Source organism: Vipera berus (assembly GCF_964194415.1).
Source record: "Vipera berus genome assembly, chromosome: 9".
Classification (NCBI taxonomy): domain Eukaryota; kingdom Metazoa; phylum Chordata; class Lepidosauria; order Squamata; family Viperidae; genus Vipera; species Vipera berus.
Window position 1 is genome coordinate 17,705,707 of NC_138212.1, and position 5,298 is coordinate 17,711,004.

General features: G+C 42.9%; 1 long non-coding RNA gene across 1 annotated transcript; it reads left to right on the forward strand.

Annotated features, from left to right (window-relative positions):
- On the forward strand, positions 1–4,651 carry LOC308672368. Its single transcript, XR_014027402.1, has 3 exons — positions 1–30; positions 348–505; positions 2,707–4,651. It is a non-coding gene; the product is annotated as an uncharacterized lncRNA (long non-coding RNA).
- Positions 4,652–5,298: the final 647 nt, after the last annotated feature.

Sequence of the window (5,298 nt, forward strand, 5' to 3'; positions counted from 1 at the left end):
TAAAGGAAGGCTCGCTCAAGAAATTGCCGGGTAACTTCCTGCATCCTGACATTGTCACTCCCTCCAGACACATTTCCGTGGGATCCTTCCAGAAAGGGGGTGAGGGTAGATTTGATCACCCAGCGCAAAGATCAGAAAGCTTGTATTCTCTGCTTGAGCAAAGATATTTAGATTTTTGTGCATCAACCTTCTTCCTGGGAACAGTTAGGGCTAGAATTGGGTCAAATATGGGTTTGAGATGTGAGGTGTCTTTAGAGAACCTTTTGGGTTTAAGCTCTGTTTTGAAACCAAGCTTTGGTTTATGTTTTTCCTACAAATCGTTTTCTGCTTTTCTACCTTACTTTCAGGAGAGGTTAAGCCAACCGTGGTGGCTCAGATGACTAGGACACTGGGTTGACCATTGGCAAACCCACGTTTGAAGCCTGAGTGCTGCTGTGTGTGTCAGGTTAAGCTCTTGTCGTTCGCTCCAGCTCCTGTTGACCTAGCAGTTCAAAAATGTGCAATCGTGAGTAGATAAATAGGTACCACTTTGGTGGGCTCATTATTGGGGACATGAAAAGAGCTCCAATAGGGCATTCCCCTGGGCAATGGCGATGTCACCTGCTGATCCTTTCAACGTGGAAAAACTTTGGTGCTTCCGACATGGAAGTTTTTGTATTAAAACTTCTTTTGAAGAATTTATTTTGGATTTCTCTCACTGAGGCTTTTGGGGCGACCTTGTTGCTAGAATTGGCAGACCAGGTTAGTGCTGGTCTTGCTGTTTTCTCTGACTTGCCCTTCTAGTGCTCCCCACATTGCCAACGGGGGAAAAAAAAGTCTGCTTGGAAGAATTCCCAACGCTTTGTGGATCCTTTCTCTGTCAAGACAGAGAAGGAGGAGGCTGAGATCTTTGAACAGAGGTTGGTTCAGTGAAAAAAAATCCATTCACAGCCATCTTTCGGCCAACGTGCCACCAAAAAGGCAAGGTTGCCAGTCCACATTTGTCTAAGGGAGAATGACACTAGAACAGTGCCCCCCCCCAATTTTTTGGGCATCAGGGACCGGTTCTGTGGAGAAAGGTTTCCCCTGCAGACTGGAGGGGGCCTGGTTTCACCTGTTGCCTGCATCCCACGGATGGGGCTTCGCTTGTTTGTGTGGCCCGGTTTCTGGCACGCCACAGCCCACTGCCGGTCCATGGACCGGGAATTGGGGACCCCTGCACTAGAAGTCTCTTCCCCTTTGGAAAAAAAAATGGAAAACAACTACTTTTTCATCAGATTGAAAGACAACTTTTTGGAAAAAAAATAACCCAAGCTTCTGGCTTGCCTCAAATGATCCAGGTCTAGCTGTGTCCTTGCCCTTTTGCAAAAGTGATGATTGGCCCATCTTTAAGATATGCAAAAGCCAGATGAACTAATGCAGTTAGTCCTCAATTTACGATCGGTTTCTTAGTTGCTTATGACCAACCTGAAAAGGGGGATCTAAAATTCCAACTGTTGCCCCCACCCACCCACAATTAAGTGACCACACTTACAGCTGCTTTCGGTCATAGTCACCTGACTGCACTTTGGTTTTGCTGAAAACTGCGGCAGAAAAGGTTATAAAATTGGATCAGTCAGGTGACCAACCTGTTTTATGACTATTATTACTTATGATTATTGCAGTTGTAACTTGAGGACTGTCTGTAAGTATAACTTTGAAGTATAACTCATTTAGGAGAGCAACAAACATAGAAACATAACTCTGTGTTCTTCCACAATCATAAACATTTCAACAGCAGAATTTCCAATGTCAAATGAAGAGGATGCAGGGGAAAAACAAATTGAACATTGGTCTAGAGGTTAAGGCACCCAGCTAGAAAACGGGAGACTGTGAGTTCTAGTGCCACCTTAGCCATCAAAGCTAGCTGGGTGACTCTAGTTATGGAGAAAATAGGAAACAGGGTATGTTGGATCTGTTTGCCATCTTGAACTATTTGTAAAGGGTTAGGGTTGACTATGACCATTTTCTGCAGCCAACTGACCATGGCCAAGTTGCCACAGGACAACTCATTGTGGGACAAAAGGTAGAAATTAAATTAATTTCTAATTTATTTTAAATAATTAAATAGAATTGTTAAATTGTCCCACAATGAGTTGTCCCACGGCGACTTGGACGTGGTGAGTTGGCTGCAGTGAGTTGGCTGTGGCAAGTTGTCCCCTTCCCTTTTGTAAAAATAGTAAAGGCTGGACAGAAACAAACAAGTGTACAGTATACAGTATATTGGTTCCATGTCAGTTGGAAGATGCTGCTGCTGCTTCACAGCCCCAAGTGCCACGTTCTTATGTCACATAATAAGCAGTTTAAACATGAACCATGCTTTGCTGCAAGTTCTGATCAATTGAGTGTGGAATAAACAAGAGCCAAAGAGTTTACCCTTTGGAATTTATACTCAAAATCCAGGCGGGGGTTTCCTATTCTATCAGAGTCTCTATCGTCTCTTGCTTCTGGTTGCCAGAAATGAAACTCCAATTGGGAGGGAGCGACACGAAGGCCGCTGGGGACTGTGACCAGAAGGTTTGGCCAGAGAAGGCAGAAGGGCAGGCAACTTTCCCACAGGGTCAGGGGAAAGGTCAGAGAAGGAGCATGGGAGAAAAAGCGACGCAAGGGGGAAGAGAGAGCCGATTCCCTGGGGGAATGGAAAGAAGCAGATTGTCTGCTTCTAATATGCCTCTCTCTCTAACTCAGCTTTTGTCACACTGATGAGTTGCCTTCTCCGACTTCATTGGATTGAACCGGAAGCCTGGCCTCACCACTGATTCACCCAGTCTGGGGTGGGCAAGAAACTCTACTGATGGAAAATGTGCTGTCCTCATTGGCAATCCCTCTCTTGCCTCTGTTCGTCTTCGTTCGGTTCCCCCAGTTTCTCTTCAAAGTCATAGGTCACCCAAAGCCTGATAACTTTGATATCATAGCAACGGATGGAAACTAGTCAAGGAGAGAAGCAACCTAGAACTAAGGAGAAATTTCCTGACAGTGAGAACAATTAATCAGTGGAGCAACTTGCCTCCAGAAGCTGTGAATGCTCCAACACTGGAAGTTTTTAAGAAGAGACTGGCCAGCCATTTGTCTGAAATGGTATAGGCTTTCCTGCCTGAGTAGGGGGTTGGACTAGATGACCTCCAAGGTCCCATCCAACAACTTTCTTCTTCTTCTTCTTCTTCTTCTTCTTCTTCTTCTTCATCATCATCATCATCATCATCATCATCATCATCATCATCATCATTATTATTATTATTATTATTATTATTATTATTTTAGATAATCTGGGAAGGAAGAGTAAAAATCCATCTTTAACACTGGCATAGCTATGGATGACTTCAGCATATCTCACTCATGGGATGGGTCTGACATGGAGATAACTCCTGAGCAGAAAAAAATAATATATTGTGTTAGTGGGTTTGCCCCCTTTCCCCTTTTGGCATGATCCTTTATGGAGATTCTCAGTCATCCATCCAGGTCATGGTTGTCCCAAAGGTGCTTTTTCAAAAGGCAACTGGACTTCCTTTGTTTTTCCTTGAAGACATTTTGCTTCTTATCCAAGAAGCTTCTTTGGTTCTCAGTTCTTGGAGAAGAAGTGAAACGTCTTCAAGGAAAAACAAAGAAAGTCCAGTTGTTTTTTTTTTAAAGAAAAAGCACCCTTGGGATCCTGTTTATGCAACACAGTCAATAGGACAAGGCTTTGTTCCATTCCTCATCGAGTCCTGCTGCATTTTGTTTGCAAGACTTGTTTCTAGTCCCAGGCTGGAATTTTTGGATGCATTAAAGAGAGATTTGCAAACTTACTTATTGTGCAATCAACAAGCAATCAACGCCCAGATAAGCAGAGATTAACACCAAGATTAATACTACACCAACAGTCAAGCAATAAACAATGCCCCAATCAAGGAATTGTCAACTCAGATAAACAAGCTAACAACAGCCAAATCAAGGAACCAGCAGGAACATTCCCAACAACACCGATAGGCCATTTCACTTGTATATAAACAGAACAAACCCCATTCCTTTCTAGTACTGATAATATTACCTAGTTGGGTAATGAAATGTCTGTAAGAAAACAACCAATTTCAGAGAGCACTAAAGATCCCACACTCTTATCGAATAATTCAGATAGATGAAGTACCGGTAGGTGTGGGATATTATATTTGTGTAAGTGTTCTTTTTATGGTGATTGTGAAACAATTTGGCCAATGTAATATCGATTTTATAGGTTTTGTCTCATTTTTGCCTGTGTTTCTGCTTGACTGTTTTAATTTTAATTTTATAATTTTAATTGTGGTCAGGCAATCAGCATTCTGGGGTAGAATGCACAATAAATACAATATTTGTTTTTCAAAGCATGTTTTGAGCCATTTTTATTAGGGGCAAATAGAGAAAAGTTCCAGGATAGTAAGAGAGACCCTTTTCCTGCTGTGGGTGCCACTCAACTGTTTTCCACACACCCCTGTCCTTTCTGCCTTGCCTTTAAATTGCAGTCTCATGTGAAACAAATAAATAAAAAATCATAGCCTGGAGTAACATTAGATGCAAGACTTTTTCAATGATTTATTTCAAAGTGAATGTCACTAAGGATCTAGGATGCAAATGGAAAACCAGACTGGGATTTAGCTTTTTTGAACTTCGAACGATACAGGCCATTTTGGGAGGAGGAGGAGAAGAAGTTGGTAAATCCCACAGCTCTTCTGCAGGATGGATTCGAGTTGTCTCAGAGTGCTGAAAACCTGCTGCCCAGCTTCTGGCAACTACCATATTTTATCTGCAGCAGTCCAGAGATGGCTGCTAAGAATCAATCAGTCTGCAGCTACCCGGGAGATCTGCTAGGTGCTCATTCAGAATATACCAGGCATAGATTAATAATAGATTATGTCCCCAGGCCTTAATCAGGACAGAGTAGCTGTTAGCTCATGATGATACTAAAACCAGCCTGCCCAGCTTTGGTCATTGGTTGGCTGGCTAGACATGGCAGCAGAGCAATGTGCTATGGTGTGTGTGTGCGTGTATGTGTGTGTATGTGTGTGCGTGAGAGAGAGGTGCACTTTTACTAAGAAACTAGGGAGAAATAGCACCTAACACAGTTTCTCAACCATGGCAAATTGAAGATATATGGACATGCTGGCTGGGGGATTCTGGGAGTTGAAGTCCACACATCGTTAAGTTGTTGAGGTTGAGGAAAGCTGGTCAATAGATAATGGAACTGGGTCTGGGATGCTGATCCCAAACAGGAGAGGCACAGGAATGTGCTTGATGTTGAATCAAACTGTTAGCTCTATCAACTCATTT